The 17,493-nt window shown below is 47.0% G+C and overlaps 1 protein-coding gene across 4 annotated transcripts in view; it reads right to left on the minus strand.

Annotated features, from left to right (window-relative positions):
• Positions 1 to 17,493, minus strand: part of ZFHX3 (zinc finger homeobox 3) — a 245,170-nt gene that overhangs the window by 216,215 nt on the left and 11,462 nt on the right. The window lies entirely within an intron of this gene.

Consider the following 17,493-nt stretch of genomic DNA (forward strand, 5'->3'; position numbering starts at 1 on the left):
ACCTCAGTCCACCAGGAGGTGGAAAACACTGCCCATCAAGGCACCTAACAGTCATTCACGAAGAATTATGCCAGGAAGAAAGCCAGAGAACATACCCAGGTGTGGCCAGTCAGGCTCAGATGCCAAAAGATAACAGGGTTCCACGGCCTGGGGCAGCATGATGCCGGAGCTGCCACACACTGGGCTCCGTGTCCTCCCTTTCTCCTCCCAACCCACAAACTGTGCGCCGTGCACAGCCTGCACCGCACCCAAGGGTGGGAGAGTCAGCCAGTGCCAACTCACAGGGAGACTGTTACAACGGAAGACGCAGAGCTGGCAGCAGACCTGCTCCCTTCACCCTCACCAACCTCCAACGCCAGAAAGGGGCTCTCAGGCTCAGCCAAGACCCCACCTGGTGCCCCCTGGAGGAGCCTGTGGGCAGGACTCTGCTCCTCCCGCCCCATCCCTGCCAACAGGGGCATGGGCGGCCAGGGAAAGTCGTACGCCCTTCCACTGCCCCAGGGCGCCCAGAATTTGCCTAATTGAACATTAACAAGTAGCTACAATAAAGTTCCTCTGTTGTGAGCTAGAAACCTTTTCGGCAACAACAACAGAAGTCTTGTTACAAACTGCTCTCAAAGCCAGGCCCCAGCCTCGACAGGTGTGAACAAGATTTAAACACCTCCTACAATACAATGCCATCCAAACAAAGGGAAAGTCAATCCCAACCTCCTGGGGTTTCTCCTTGTCTAACATCTTCTTCACTCACTCAGCCCAAGGGAGCCAAGTGAATGCGTGGACAGGCTGTCTCCAGGCCCGGCCCCGAGGAGACCTATCCAACCCTGAAGCAGACTTCTCTCACCACCTCAGGCAGGCTGCCATCTTGGCTGCCCTTGGGCCGTTCTGCAAAGTCTTGGCCAGAAAGGGGAAGCCATGCCACACCTCACACCTGGTCCTGGGCCCCCATGCACTTTCCATCCCCTCCCTACCTAGCTCAGCCGGCCAATGAACCCCGCTGCAAACTTCCCACATTACCTGGTCCCAGCTCACCATCAACCTCTCCAACTTATAAGGTAAGGAGAGGGAAAAGGAAGCAGACAGGGAAAGAAGACGAGAAACACTCCCAGGTCACAGGGTCCAAGCTGTCCTTTCTACGAAAGGGAACGTAGGCATCTCCTAACACTTCCTTCCTCCGCACGCTAGAGAAAGGGTGAGACTCCAGGACTGGATTTGCCATTAAAAAAGGTGAGTGCCGTTCAAGGTAGAAACACATGAGAAGTTGTGTGTGTCGGACACGGGGTGGAATTATCCCTCCCATTGATTTTTCGCTCTGGAGTATTAGAGAGCACACAGCATTTATCTGGAGATTTCTTCCCAAAGCCAACCACATAAACGGGACTTGAAAGGAGCTTATCGGACAAAGGTCTGCTCCAACAGCCATTGCGGAAAGTGGGCAACCCAGTAGGGAAGTCTGTGAGCCCCATTGTTCCTGCACGGACATCTTTAAGCAGTTGTTATTGTTACTGGACTTCAAACGAGCGAGCGAGAGGGCAGAGAGGGGACTGACAGAGAGGATACCATGGGCAAAAGTTACAATGGACAAAGACGTGAATTCTCTTTCCCTCATTCCTCCGCCCCATTGAGAACGCAAAACGACAACAAAATCCAAAAAAGCAGCTAGCACGTACGCATTTCTATTTGGGGCACCCCTGCTCTGTGTTCTTTTCCCCCTCTCGGGCCTTATTTTAAAAGTGATACATGCTAATATTCCAGCTTTTAATCCAAACTTTCATCCTCTCCCAGTGCAAGAGAAAGGCCGCTGACAACTTTTGTGTGAGACAGCCATGAAATATGCCAGGGTAACCTCCAATAGCAGCTACTCTCAACTTTCTCTACCTCCCAACTTGGAGCAAATCCAAGGGGAAGACTTGCTATAAAATGTACGTCACCGCCATGATGGAATTTGTTTTCCAGAAATTTTTACTAATGAACCTTGTAGCATGAAAACAGCTTCCATACAAGGAGTTAAGCTGGTTCATTTTCCTCCACACTCCCCCTTCTCCTACCAGATAAGCAAGGCAAACGCCCCCAACCCTGTGGAAGGACAGCAGCCCACTTGCAACAACAGAAAAAGGTTCAAAGGCTCCAGTCCCCTTTCCAGGTAGCTGGGAGGATGTAATTGGTGAGGCAGGAGATTAGAAATATCGGCAGGCTCTAAGTAAGACTTTAATTTACTGACAGATCAATAGAGCCGGGGTTGTATTGGCAAAGTGTCTACAGCTCTATTGACTCACGCTATGCCTCTTATCAATTTATCAGAAATCTGGAAGTCAGAAGATATTGTTTGAAGGGAAAGGAGAAAAAAAAAAGGAGAGACTGGGAACGTGAGACAAGAGCTTGAGAAGTTAGAAATGGGGGTCCCCAATGACGAACTTGGTGTGAAGAGTTTTACACCCACGTGTCTCCTGGAAAGGAGGCCAATGTGATATAATGCAGTTCATTTGTCCCACTAACAAGGCCCCCTCCGCCTTCTCGTGTGCTTCCATTTTACATAAACCTTGGATTCTGGGGAGGGCGGGAATCCTACCAAAGCAGAAGCTGTTCGTTTACTTCTTTATTTGTTTATTTCAGCAAGGAGCAACTACTTCCTTTGGGTTCAGTGATTCTTGTCAAAGTTGCAGGAAGTTCACATGCACACCTCCCTTTTTTTTCTTTTTTCTTTTTTGTATTCTAATGCGTCTCGGGCTCCACCTCTGCCAGGATTCTTAGTCTTAGCTTCTCTTCCACCAATCTATTAAAAGATTTCTTAAGTAAAAGTGATCTCTATCCCAGCATCCCAACACTCTCAGGAGGTCACAAAGGACCCATCAAACGAACAATGGTACCTGGTCTCAAGAAGCTTTAAGAAAATATAAGTCAAGTTCTATAAACCATCACACAAGGATATGCAACCGTTTTCACAAATAATCTTCATTTGAAAAGGTTTTTGAACTATTCCAGGTAGCCAACAAAATAGCCAGGGGGAGAAAAAGTAAACAGCAACACTTCACCAAACCTTAAAATGAAGGAAGGCCACAGGAAGACAGGAAGTTCTGAGTATTTCTATCAGATAATTCTAGGGGGCAGGTCACGAAGAAACAGAGGATTTGGAGCCCTCTGCTTATCAGGAAGCCGAAGGGAAGAGCAGTTTTACTTGGTCTGGAGGAACCTCGACCTGCGTTGACAATCTACTTCGGTTCCTGCCTCATACAACAAATTTCTGCTTAATTGCTGTTTTGCATTTCGTTGAGACATCGAGTAAACAGTACTTAAGTGTTTCCAGACAAAAACAATAACTCACTAATGACTAAGGCACTGCTAATTAAAATGTCCCTGTGATGGCGTGACTGGACTGGGCGCCACCACAGGGAACAGAACTGCCTGGGCCTTGAATGCATGAACCAGAACACAAATGTTGGGAGGGGGGCAGTGACATTTAACATTCCACTCCTTCCTCTGCAGGTCACAATGGCCCTCTGGCTGCGAAGAAGGGAGCCCCTTCCTGGAACTGTGGGGGGGAAGGAGACTAGGAAGCCTTTGGGAGTGGGGGAGTGGGGGCGCTGGGATTTCAGAGGGGATGCCAGATCCCTAGCAGAATGTGCGTTCGAGAAACTTGTGGGTAAAGCGACCTGGTGTGGCCCTTGAGACTTTGAGTTCCCATGTTCCCCCTGAAGAAGGAAAAAAAGTACGTGTCCTACTCTAGTAGGGGAGAAAGCCAGGAGATGTGTTAAACGGACCAAACAGATCTTCAGAGACCACACTTCTTACAGGGATGAGGGTCCAAAAACATAAGTTCCCAATTATTCTTTAAACAAGAAAAAAGATTCAGAAAGAGGCAACAAAGGTACACTATACCACATGATCAATGCTAAGGTATTGGTTTAACCAAATACCAGGGGTGCCCCAAAAATGTGCACAAGTGGACACTTTGGTCAGCATTGCTCAAGCCAGAGTTCACCGTAATCAGAAGTGTCTGGACGCTGATGGTAACGATTTTGAGCACCTGTTGTAATTGCAGAAGTCAAACGTGACTTGTATTCATCTTTTGTTATCGGTATATATTGAGTATTACAATTTTAATAGTTTTCTTTTCTTAAAATGTGTATACATATTTTTGGCACCCTCTGTGGTCAAGATTCATAAGCGCACGTGACCAAGTAACGGGAACACAGAAAACTTCTCTTCCTCCCCAAATAAGAGATTAAAAATAACTAGACTTCCCATAATAGCTTTCCTCTCCGCTCTCTTAAACTTTCAGTCCTATGGATGGGGGCCTCCCAACGCCACTGTTTAAATCTCAGCATTCAAAACCAAAAAGAAAAGAAAAAGAGGCCGCCGGGAGTCCGGGAGCTTGCAGAGGGCTGTATCTTCCTCAGGGCAGGTTAAAGACCTGCTAGTTAGCAATGGGAAGGGGTGGGGACAGTCATTGAAACCGCAGGGGCCTAATACCCATTTGTATTCACACTCAGACCCTTTAGGGATATAAAATCGGAGAGGTTGAACTGTTTACATTCACCTAATGCTCAAGTAAACAAATCAGAGTCCGTCCGAGTGGAGGGGTTTCGGGCTGGGCTGTGGCCAGACCCCCCTCTGTGCGGGAAAGCAGGATGGGGAAAGGGGGAGAAGGCTGACAACACATCACTACTAGGCACTGAAACAGACAGAGGCCGGGCTCCCTGTCCCACCCCACCCCCGCTTCTTCCCCCAAGCCAGGGCCCTCCAGGACCCCACACGGCCCATCTTAATTCTGCCCTCAGAGACCACAGAAGCTTCCAGAGGGAGATGGAGGAGGAAGATGAAGCTGAGGGAGAAAGAAACTTCTTTTTCCTTCCAGGCCATTGGTGGTGGTGGGGTTCCTAAACAACTATTGTTACTGGAGAACTGAGCCCCCTCCCCCACACTCTCTCTCCTGGTTTCCACCCCCCCACCCCCACCCCAGCCTCATCAGGTCATGGCAGAAGTGAACTAGGAGCTGCTGGATCCCACAGCAAGGCCTTATCATATCCTCTAAAAACGTGAACGTTTTCAACTTGACTGGGAAAAGGGGGGGGGGGGTCCTGGCACTCCTTTTAAATGCAGATTTGAACTTTTCACCCGGGGTCAGACAGCTGCGCTACTCGGTCCCCGGCAGAGGCCGGCGCCGGGGCCACTCAAGCTCACACTTTCACAGTTTTTTTCCTGCCTGCACGGGAGGCCGGCCTGTTGAAGGAATTAGATACCTCCTTCCCTAAACCCCCAAACTCACACCCGCCTCTCAGCTTACCAGGGGCACAAATCCTACTGTCCTCCCAGAGGAGGCCCTCGCATGGGCAGAGGATTGGCTGGCGGGGTGCTCTGGGCCCAGCAATGGCAAAGGGAAATTGTCCTTATCACATGCATCGACTAAGGAATGCTAAGATCAATAGTGAGAAAACCCGGGTACTTAACCACGGCTCTGGAAGAAGGCGCATCCTCTGTGGGACACGGTTTACAGCTGCTCTTTCTGCGAGCAGAAGCCAGTGGACAGCCTTCCTGGCTATGTACTCATAAGCGCTGTAATGTTAGGGGGACTTAGAAGCAGCCAGCTTTGAGAAGAAGTCACTTCAGGAGTGAACCAGAGAAAAATAAACACCCTTTTTAAAAACTATCTAGGCTGGGACTCCTTGCCTCTATCATATCCCTTATCCTCCTGTGTAAGGTGGTTTCTGATTTTTCCTTAACGCTCTCTGTCCCTCCCTTTCTCTTCCTCCAACCAAAGATGCCCACTGGCCCTAGACTCTGAAGAAAGGGTTCCACTATGTGCCATTAAGATCATGTGGGAAATGAGAAATCCAAACACGCTCCATGGGAAGAAGAGATGTGGTTTCTTGTGGGGATTGGTGATCTGGTCAATGGGTCCGGCACTTCACATCTGGCCAGCACTGGAGCCTCCAAAAGAAAGGCCCCTCCCAGTAACACACCACATGGGTCAGGCCAACCAATCAGGAAGCCTGTGTGATGTTGGAGAGGCTAGTGCACAGGTTACCCACGTATCCAAGGTCTTCCATTCATGCCCCGTCCCACCACAAACTGGGAAGCCACTATGGACAGGGTGAAAGGAGTGTTTCTAGAAGCTTCCCACATACCTGCGGGTCTGTAGTTTCATGAATAAAGAGGAGGTGACATAGAAAGCCCTAACACTGTTGTAATAAACACACCAGGACTCACACAAAGGAGAGCTGTCCTGTCCTGTTCTTCCCGTGCCCCTCCACCGCCAGCACCACCCCACGCCCCCACCCCCCAGCACGAGTCTGGCCCACCTTGCTTCCACTGCTGGTACCGGGATTCTTTGTTTGGAAAAGCCTTCAAAGTCAGGTGCACACACCTCCACCTCCCACCTGCATGCCATAAAGCAAGTTTACAAAACATTTGCACAGCAGCATCACATTCTGCCTCCTAACAATCCCATGAGGATGCCGGGGAGTCGTGTCGTTTTTACAGAAGAAACTGTGTAGATGCAGCCCATACCCCCTGAACCCCAGTAGATGGAAACAGGTGGTCACAAGGGACGATGAGTGACTCAACTCCATTGATTGAACGTTTCAGAAGAGCCGAGGGCAGCATCCTTTTATACTATCCCCGCCCTGTCCAACAGGTAGCCACCCCAGCCCCTTGTGGCAACTGAGCCTGTGAAATGTGGCTAGTCTGACCTGAAAAGCACTGTTAACTATAAAATACACACAGGATTTTTTTTTAAGAATGCAAAATGCCTCTCATTAATAGTTCTTTTTTAATATTGATTACATGGTAACACAACATTTCAGATATACTGGGCTAAATAAAACATATTCTTAAAATTAATTTCACTGGTTCCTTTTTAATCTTTTAACGTGACTACTAGAGCACTTCAAATTACATACGTGGCTCACAGTGTGTATCTTATCGGTTGGGGCTGTTCTAGAACCTTGGCCTGTCTTTCAGCTTCAGATTCAGCCAGGAGTTAAGTGTTCTTGAATATGATTGAGACAGAATTTTCTTGTCTAATTTGAACATCCCCCTAAAGCTACAATGTAGCGACTCCCAAGGAATACTTTTAATTGTGCTGAAAAATCTTTGTATCCAAACAACCGATTGTCAAATTGCAAGGTTAAGAAAAAAAAAAAAAGGTGTAAGGTCAGGTGAGTGTCAGAAGCTAGACAAGGTCAGTGGAATGTGGCATCTCTTCCAAAGTATTATCACTTACTTCTGAGACCAACAGTTTGCTTTAAAATAATAAGTTGTTTATTGTGGTTGAATACAAGAATTGCCTTTTACAAGGCTTGCCTAAATAGTCCAGCTTGCTTTCTTACTATCAAGAGGAGAGTCTCTCTTTTAACTGCTCTTTCGATGAAATATACCCAGCAGGAGCCTGGTACCCCACCCCCAACTACACACACTGTAGAGTGGGTGGGAAGGGAAGGAGGAAGGGGCAGAGAGCGCTGACATGGCCCCTTTCCTATTAGAAAGTGGCCCATCTTACCCTAGGGATCACAGGCCAGTCTCATTTCTTCATGTAAATGAACTTTGTAGCTACCTCCTCAAAGAAGAAAAGCTGCACAGATGCGGCAGGCCCATCCTGGGGCACACAATTACAGCCATTTGCATTCCTCCAGCAGCAGGATTAGCACAGGAATGTGCTCTGCAGCTTTGTGGGGGGGACGGGAGTTTAGGAAGAAAGGAGTGGGGGGGGGAGGTTATTTCTCCCTGGTCTGTCCATCCAAAGCTCTATGATACACTTCCACTTCTCTGAGAGTCAGAAAGTGGAAGTAACTCCTGCTCGAGCTTTCTAAAGAGGGGGAGGTTGAAAAGGCAGGGGGGGGGGATAGGGGGAGGGGAGGGGGGCTGCGTGTATTAGGAGAACTGCCCCTCCTGGTGCTTTGATCCCCTCGGTCGCTAGGAGAAACCAACTTTTCTCCTTGGGTTAATCAAAACCAAATTACTCAGGAATGTGGCAGGACAGGTCTGAGCTTCCAGGTCCCTTTGTCTTTGAGGATTTAAAATGAAATAATTTTTTTTTAAGCAGATGTAGTGGCTTACTGGGTAAGTAAAGTGAAAAGTCCGAAGGAACCTTAGACCACATCCCCCATCGTCCAAAAAAAAAAGAAAGACATCCATGAAATATCAATGAAGAAATTATTTTGTAGATTAAGGCCAAAAATTAAAATAGCATTCCATTTTATCCTTATTGTCCCCCCAGAAAAAGACACCCCCCAAAGAAAACTATACCTGTCAAAGTGCAAATAAGAAACCATGCAAGATGTAAGCAACACCCAAATGCTGCACCCAGATTATAGAATGTATTATGGATAGCAAAGTTCCCCCAGCTCAAGAACATACTTTTTCCAAGAACAAAACTTGGAAGTATTTTTCCATGCAAGGTTCTTCCTTGGGAATACTGGGTGCAGGAAGGAGAGCATCCAGTCGCTATCCAAATGCATCCATCAAATCCATGGTGACTTTGTAAACTTTGGGATGTCTTAAAGTTGTAAGACGGGCAGTGTTCCCGGAACAACTCAATGTAGGTAGGGATGAAAGGATTTCATTGGGTGACAGAAAACACCACTGTTCATTGGCTGTCCAGAAAAAGCTAGGGACTCACCATTCAAAGCTGCCCTGTTTACTAGGAAAGTGTGCTGGGTGTGCTAAACGCAGTTTCAATAACTCAAGAGGCAACAGGAAAAGGCTGACCTCAAAGATGAAAGAAACCTGGGGCTCAGGGCTGTAGTAAGGCCTCCACACCTCGCCGGCTCACATCTCTGGCAGGCTTGTGGCACTGTGAGGGGTGTGGGCCTGCACTCTGGGCTACTGGAAACCCTACAATGCAACACCTCAGTGCATATTATTACAGACAGCAAGGAGTGACCTGTCCCAAGGCACCCAGGAGCAGTAACATGAGCAGCTCTTTGTGCATTAGAAAATGCCACCAGGCTTCACTGCAAAACCTGATGAGTCCACACTGCCCCCTCCAAAAAAATGATAAAATAAACAGAGCACCACCAGTTACGCTGCAGAGCCTGGACTCAAAAGATAAAATGAGGCCAACACACAGGCCTGACTACCAGCTTGCCATAAATTGTAACTGGCCACAGGCCTATGGTTATCTAGAAGGTTGCACTAAAGTAACTTTTAAAATACTCTTCACCTTATCTTTAGGCCCAAACACACACATACATCACCCGTCTTAGATCTCTGCCATTAGTGTTCCATTTAGATTTTCCAAAACAAGGTCATCCCAGTAGGCCCTTCCCCTGTTTCCGGTCACAGCTGCGGACTTTCACCCCCTTCTCCAACAAAAGGGACCTTGTACACAAAATTAACCCGAACCATTAGTCTTTGCGGTGAGAGAGAGAGTACGCTGAGCGCCCTCGGAATATTTACCCTCCTGCCAGGCCAGGCCCAGGGTGCTGCCCAGAGGGCCTCCCCCACAAAGGCTGGGGGAGCTGCCCCAGAGATTAGAGGCCCAGCTCTCTCAGCCTCTGCTCCATGCTGCAGCTGTGCAGCCAAGGCCCTACTTTTCAGAAAATAAACACACAAAGCGTTGTTTTTTTTTTAGTTTTTTCAAGAGAGAAGGAAAAAACTTTCTCCTAGACTCAGTAACTGTAGAAACAGTTTGATTTCACAGCTGGAAAGGGCCAGGACCATCCCAGGTATTGCTGAGCTGTCCAATATCAATATAGAAACCACTAGCCACATATGGCTTCCAAGCACTGGGAACGTAGCTAGTCCCAACTTCTGAAATGAGAATGCTGTGGGGGTATTGTGGGTTGCATAAAATATATTTTAAACTTAATTCCACCTGTTTCTTTTTACATTTTTATTAATGTGACTGCTAGAAAATGTATAATTACGTATGGCTGGATTTCTATTTCTGTGAGACGGCACTCTAGAGGATGAGAATGTTACAGCCTCAAACACATGCCCATTACCATGCCCTACAGGGAAATGCTTAATTTTTAAATGCTAAAAAGGCCATAACATTAAGCAAATGGCAACATCTGATTTAGCTAGGTGAAATCACAAGCTCAGAGGATGCTCAACAAGTATGTCTAACTTGAAAGAGGCGGCAGGGATCTGACATCTGTGTATCCAGGAGAAACAAATGCAATCTCTATGCCAATTCTCAGCTGGGGACGATTCTGCATCTTCATCAGAGTGGGCAATTCCTGGAGACATTTTTGATTGTCAAGACAGGGTGGCAGGGTGCTACTAGCATCTAGTGGAGACGATTTAGCCAAGGATGCTGCTAAACGTGCTAGGATGCACAAGACAACCCCCTCCCCAACAGAGAATTATCAGACCCCATATGCCAACAGCGCCCACACACAACCAGGAAATGACTGGATCTGAGGTCCAAGCAAGCACACTTAAGATTTCCAGGGGGTAGTGGGCTCAGGGGAGGAGAGGAAAGGGGGAGGGGCATCACTTTGCAAAAAAAAAAAAAAAAAACAACCAAAAAAAAAAAACGGCTTCTCTGCAGGCAGGGCTCAGAACTGGTGACAGGTATTTTTAGTGGGATAAACAACGTGGGCAAATGAAAATAATAAAAATGTTAAAACTATGTGCAGTTTCTCACTGGACTGAGTGTCAAGACTTGATAGGTCTGGGCAGCTCTGTTTTTCAAGCCCATGGGTAAAAAACGGGTTTAAAGCTCAGAGCAACATGAGCCAGTCACCCCTGCATACAAAGTGACGCCTCCCATGGGGGATTCGCCCAGTGGCTTGCCCAGCTCCCCACTCCTGACCACACAGGTTCCTGTGAAGGGCGACAGAGCAGCCCAGGAGATGTGATCGGGCCTGCAGGGGCAGGAAGGGAACAGGGCAACGGACGGAGGAGGCGAAGACAGGAAGAGCACGGAGATGAATGGGAACAGCCCCTATTGCGGAGCCAGGCTGGGAGGCATTGCAGGAGGGGGGCGGGGAGGCCACAGGATAATTAACTCAGCAAGTTGATAGTATTTGCATATAAATGCCTCCACAAATCACGACAAACAAGCCTGGACGAGTCAGGCCTATTAGCATATACAAGCCAGCCTGGGAAGGCCTCTCTAGGTGGGTCATTGAGTGGGCTGCTCACTTAGAAGGCCGCCTGCCAGCCTGGAGGAGACAGGCTGGGGGGCAAGTGAGGGGAGGGCTGGGGAGGACAGAAGACACTGTGTCTATTTCAGACCCTTTCACTCCTGAACTCAGTTGCAGGATATCAAAAAGAGCTGGTTTTCTTCCCAGACCGTAAGTGAAGAGCCGACGAAATGCGCGGCTCTTTCAGTTTCTTTCTTCCAGGGTGTTGGGAAACAAAAGGTAGCAGAGGCCATCAGCAGCAACAAAAGAAATACAAAGGAAAAGGATATGGGGATGGGAACTAACATCTGTGGGGAGGCTACTGGATATGCTATAGGCAGCAGGAAGCCTTGTTTTCTATTTAATTCCCACGATAAATGCGAGGTGTTATTATGCCCATTTTACAGATGATGGAAGTAAGGCTCAGAGAGGTTAAATGACTGGTCCACAGTCACACAGGTAGGCTGGAGCAGAGCTGGGCCTCATGCCTATGATCCCAGGAGATGGATACAGGCTAAAGCGGAGTGGAGATCAGGACCTGGCTTCCCAAAGGGCAGGCTCCCTGGATTCATCTCTGCTTCTTCCCGGACACTGAGTGTGAACACAGAACCCCATTTCAAGGGCTGACTCATAAGTGGCTCTCTGATCCTGAACGGGACCCTACCCTGTTTTATTTTGTAATTATCTCATTCCTTCAACCAATGAGGAGGACCCCACCTCCCTCCAATTAGACACTTGAGGTCGGCACCAGCCAATTTCTCCACTGTCTGGACAATTGTTACAGATTCCCCAGCAAGAGCAAAATAAATTAGTGGTCCTTTGCCAAAAGGTGTAAAAGTTCTCTGCTTTCACCAAAGACATCTCTACCTTTGGGTTTCATACCTATTGAAGGAAAAACCAGCTTTAACTCCTTCTTTGAAAACGTGGGGGGGGGGTCCCCCTTTTATTTTCACTTCTGCCATTCTTTACCTGGAACTACATTTTAAAAGTAAGCCAGGTGGGCCCAGGTAGCACGTGTTCAAATTGTCGGGTACACAGGTTGACAGTCTTCAATGCTCATCCCTAGGCAATCATTATGTATTGGCTATAAAAGTGATACGGTTTGAGAGCTGGCAGAACAGAGGTGGCATTTAAAAGCAGTTGCTTTAGCAGTGACATCAACCTCCTGACACACGGAATCCACAGGCCTCTCCTTTAAGTGTCCAAAAGTTGACTGGACGCTTTAGCAACGATGCAGATGTTCCACAGAGAAATACGGAGCTGTTACAAGAAAAGCAAAACCACTCCCCATACTAGCCAAATGTACATTAAGAACCAAGGCCCTGAGCCAAAGAGCATTTTTAAAAGCAGGGCCTGAAATGGTGGAAGAGGCTTGCATTGTTTCTTGCAGTGAAGAAAAATTGTTTAAAAAAAAAAAAAAAAAAACAGAAAGAAAAGTTGCTGAGAAGGAGAAAAAAAAGGCATACATGTGTTTTTTGGCATATTTTCACTGGACAAAGATGGCAGGAAGAGAAAAGTTGTCCAAAATAGGCCACTCAGAGACCAGAAGTATGAGAAGTAAATAAGCTCATGTCTACACATACGTACTTTTTATAGACTTACAGGAGCTTCAACTCTTTTGAAAAGATTTTTTTATACACTACAGGGAGATTTCCACATTTGAACAGGCACTTATATGACTGAGGTGGGGGGTAGGTGTTACAGGGTTGAAATCAAATATCAAATTAAGCCCCTTGGTCTTTCCTTCATTCAGCTAATCTGACTCCAGCCTCTCCACTAAGGAAATTCAAATGAGAAGACAGCCACCTGTGAACTGGAATTTTAATACTGAAACGCAGAGCCTACAACAGAGAGGCAGTCACAAGTCCTCATTCAAAATCAAGCTCAACTCAAAAAATGTTTCTCCAGTCACATTCCCAGATGAAACTGGGCAACACCAAAAAACCAAGAAGCACACAGATTTGCTCTTTGCCCACTCCTTAAGATGCCCAAGTAATTCAGCCCTTCTTACCCATTAAGAAATCTACACACAGCCCCTCCCAGTCTACAAGCCCACATCATGCTGACCCAACCCTTCTCTTTAGCTACCACGCCCCCCCCCACACACACACACACAGACACACACACACACACACACTCTCTAGGAGGTGTGAGCAGTCACCAACTCCAGCCTCCAGAAGCACACAAGTAGGGGAAAGTCTCACTCCCAGATCAAAGGTTTGTGGCTGAAATCACTTTCAGGACAGTGCATGAAATCGGCAGCAGATGAAAATTCCACTGTCTTTTCCCAGAGTCCAATGGAGCCAGTTTTCCCAGTTCAGAGTCTCCTTACACAGATATTCCATAAACTCCCAACTGTTGCTCCAAAGACCCACTTAAAATTAAAGACAAGATAATCATTTAAGAAAGCCTCTAAGGCCATTGAGTGATCAGCAGAAGAGAAGGGGAGACGGAGGCGGTGCTTCCCGGTCTTCACAAGGGACGGCTGCAGGGGCGAGGGTGGGGTAGGGTAGCAGGTAGCTGATGTCTTCAGCAGCAGCCAGAAGGGGCAAGGGTGGGAGGCGAGCACAGGTTTGGCCCACCCCACTCCTTAGACCAAATGCAGGGCGGGAAGAGAATGGAAACATCTGGGAGGTGGCACAAAATTCAAAGAAAAAGTAGCTGAACCACCTTAGACTCTACCTCCCCTCACGCCCCTCCCCCCATAGGAGGCCAGCTAAGTCCTCTCTGGGGGGGTGCACCCCCATGCATTAATCCTATCGCTGACAAGACTGCGTGGTGACCCTCCCAAGGGAAGGGAGAACGGCTCACCCAAAAGGCAGATTAAGTCCAGACATTTTGCTAAGAGGCCCTGTCTGGGGTTAAAACCAACAAAACAGAAGACTTGCTCTGTGAAATGAAGCCAAATGTGCCATCCCTAGCAAACGTTCTATGTCTCCTTCCCCATTTTAATTCATGCCCTTATCCCTGCAAAAGCAAGGAACTCCAGGAATTAAGAGTGAAAGAAAGAGAGAAACATCTAATGAAAAAATCATTTTTAAAAGTAACAAATAGGGAGCCAAGACACCTTCCTTGGGCAAAGAATTCTCTAGCAACACACCCGCCACTTCTGGCCCATGCAAAGCCCTGTCCTCACCCTCTTGTCCCCTGCTCCAAAGAATGAAAACCAGAAAAAAAAAAAATTCCGTTGTCTCAGTGCTTCTGAAGCTTCAGTATAATGCTGCTGTCAATTGGCCAGTTCCTGTCCATATAGAACTCATTTACCATATTAGTGAAAAAAGGCCCCCAACATCTGATTGTCACTTCCCACATGTTCAAAGAGAACGATCTGGCAGCCAACTTTAAGTCATACAGAAAAAGAATTTGACAGTTGTTGATTTTGTAGTTTTTCTCCTTAATCTGGATTTGGAGAGTGGCTTGCCCATGAGCCAAGACTGTTGCTGGGTGTCTCCCTCCAGGCAGTTTGACTCAATCTTAGCTTCTGTGTGTGTGTTTCTCAGAGCAGCCTAAGGACTCAGGACACAGCACTTCAGACAGAACAGGCACACTGTAATATTTGATTGAGATTAGCTCCTGCAAAGGAATTCCCTTGCCTGGATTCTAGTAAAACTGGCTCCCCTTTGTCCCTGACCACAGTTTGGAACTCAGGCAGAGAGGATGGTGATTCTGAGCGGTGCTGCGATTTCTAACAATCACCATTACAACCAAATTCTCACACCAGAGCGTGTGGAGACCCCTACGAAGTTCACTGTGATGGGAATCTGCCTTCCTGTGGTGTTTTCAACAGAAAGCAACCATGCTGGTTAATTACACCAGTCTCGGGAACCAGAGTAGGCCAACAGGCGCAAGCATTACAGAAATAGGCCAGGCTAAGAGCAAGCTACCATTTTAATAACAAATGAAAGTATAAACCACAGCACATGCTGTACTTCTTGAGTTTACTGATGTTCGATGTCAGGTGCATTATCCCTGTAATACTGTTGGCAAATGTGTGAGATGGAGCTTGCAAGTTTCTTCAGGTCAGAATTACCGTTGCCTCCCCTACAAGACCAGGCTAAGCCCTTCTGGTTAAGAAGCAAGCTAGCTACTAGCTGTCAAAATTAGGTGTAAGGGCAGTTGGTTAGCTCAGCTGGTTAGAGCACAGCGCTCTTAACAAGGTTGCCAGTTCCATCCCCACATGGGCCACTGTGAGCTGTACCCTCCACAACTAGACTGAAACAACTACTTGACTTGGAGCTGATGGGTCCTGGAGAAACACACTTAAAATAAATAAAAGTTTTTAAAAAAAGTGGGTGTAAAGACAATTCACTTTCTTTCCCTTCCAAGCAATTCCAGCCATTTCCTACAGTTCTATAAAAATGTTACTTAGTCACTTAAATATTTACTTTTTAACATGAAACTGTTGCAACTTTGCAATAAAAATAATTTAAGTAACAGTTCTGCTTTGGGTCCTGGCGTATTTCTCACATTAATGCTTCAGAAGAAAAAAAAAAAGGCCCAATATCCAAAAGGAACAATAGCACACAGTGACAATAAGGACACACTCCTTGGATACCACCTGTGACCAGAACTGAAGGAACCAAGCTAAATCATCGCCAGCCCCAGATAATATTTCACTAGTATTCATTCTAATGAACTAACAACCTTTAGGTCACCCAAGGTGAGCCAGGCATGTTCTGGGAGCGTCTAGTAATCATCATTTAAGGTCATAATGACGAAAACTGAAATCTCGCTTATTTTAGCTCCTTGCCACTGGGCAGTCCAATTGGCAGCGAGATTACACGGCAGTTAAATCTATTCCCAAAGCAGGAAGGAAGGCACTTCACTGTCCTGTTGGGAGGAGCCAAACAGAGGCCTGCTGAGAGCTCTGTTTTATTTGGGTCCTTTCCACCCTGCCTGAGCATTCATTTGTGCAAATAAAAGACGGAAGGGAAGAAACCAAAATTCAAGTTTCAGGTGGTTGGGGAAGCAGCTCAGATTTTTTATTTTGGAAGAGGTAGCAAGTGTTGCTCAATAGCTCTGTCAATCAAAACTGTTTTCAGGAGAACTGGAAAAAAGCAGCTCTATCCCACAGAAAGTTCAGCCATTTCAAAAGAGAGTTGAGAAAGGGAGGTGACCCATGTCACAGACAGTAGGTCTTCAAGTCACTTAATTCCTTGTGATTCCAAAAGGGCTGTTTTTAAAGTGTGGAAGTGCTTGCTTCTGCATCTGCCCCATGTTGTTAAATAACACTTGTGTAATTAAATAAAAGAGCAAAGTGTGACCCTAGCCCATTCTGAGAGGCACTTACACGCTCCCTGAAAACATGCTAGGAAATGCAATGCAGACAATCTCTTTAGCCATGTAATTTAAGGAAGAGAGAGAGAGAGGAAAAGTTTCTTTTGGCCTTCACAGCCACACCCCCTCTGAAAGGGGGGCCTTTGGGGTCTCTGCAAAGTAGAATGAACACAAATACAGGTATGCAAACATCCAGGTATGTACCTCTCTCCAATGACCCCATTCTTGAAACCCTTAAATTATTTCGAACTGCGGTCTCCTGACTCCTCTCAGACTCCACCTCTATTCTCTAATTGCTGTTCATGTTGGGGCTGGGTCAGGAGAAGGGTTCAGAATCTCAGGCTGCCAGTGGCAATTCTGATAACAAGGAACAGGCCCACGTCCCTGGTCTCAGCCTTGCTCGATCAGGTTACCTTGGAAGGTGTATGTTTTCCTCTCAAATGCAATCGCAGCCCCAGCACTCAGGCTTCCCTCTCCAGCCCAGCCTACTGGAACTCATGATTTTTAGGGTTTCCCCTTGAAAACTATCCAGAAACCACAGCCATTAAAAGAACATGAAGGTTTGACACCTCCTGAATTTAGGAATGAGGGGGACTCGAGGGGCCAACTCTACAAACTCGCACCTGCTGCTTGAGGGCAAAAAAATGAAGTTCCCAGGCTAGTGTGAGCTTTAAATTATACTCTATTTATGTAGTGACCTGTCTCCAAAGATCTCAAAGCATGGGATGAAATAAGATGACGCGTAACTTTCTCACTATCTACCTTCCAGGTTTAAGTTTGTTTTCCTTGCCTTCATACATTCCACCCAGCAGGCCGCAGCCTGAGGGTGAGGCATTCTCCCTGTGTCCAAGTATCTATCCACTCTGAGGTTATCTGTCAGTGGTCTTTAGAGTCTTCAAGTCCAGTTAAATGATACAAACACAGGGTGGGGGAAGGGATGACCCTTGTAGATTCACCTGCTCCCAGGTTTCATTTAAACCAGTTTATACACCATGCATCATGTGCCAGGCAATGCACTCTGACTACCTGTGGTCTCTGCCCTCCAGGAGTTTTCCCACCATAACACAGCTATGCCCAAAGCAGACAGGACCATTTTCCAGAAAGTTCTTTTCCCTCTAAGCCTACAATTACTTTTTTTTTCTTTCTT

The sequence above is a fragment of the Rhinolophus sinicus genome, chromosome 8, assembly GCF_057876585.1.
Source record: "Rhinolophus sinicus isolate RSI-liver-muscle chromosome 8, RSI-T2T, whole genome shotgun sequence".
In the NCBI taxonomy this organism is placed as follows: domain Eukaryota; kingdom Metazoa; phylum Chordata; class Mammalia; order Chiroptera; family Rhinolophidae; genus Rhinolophus; species Rhinolophus sinicus.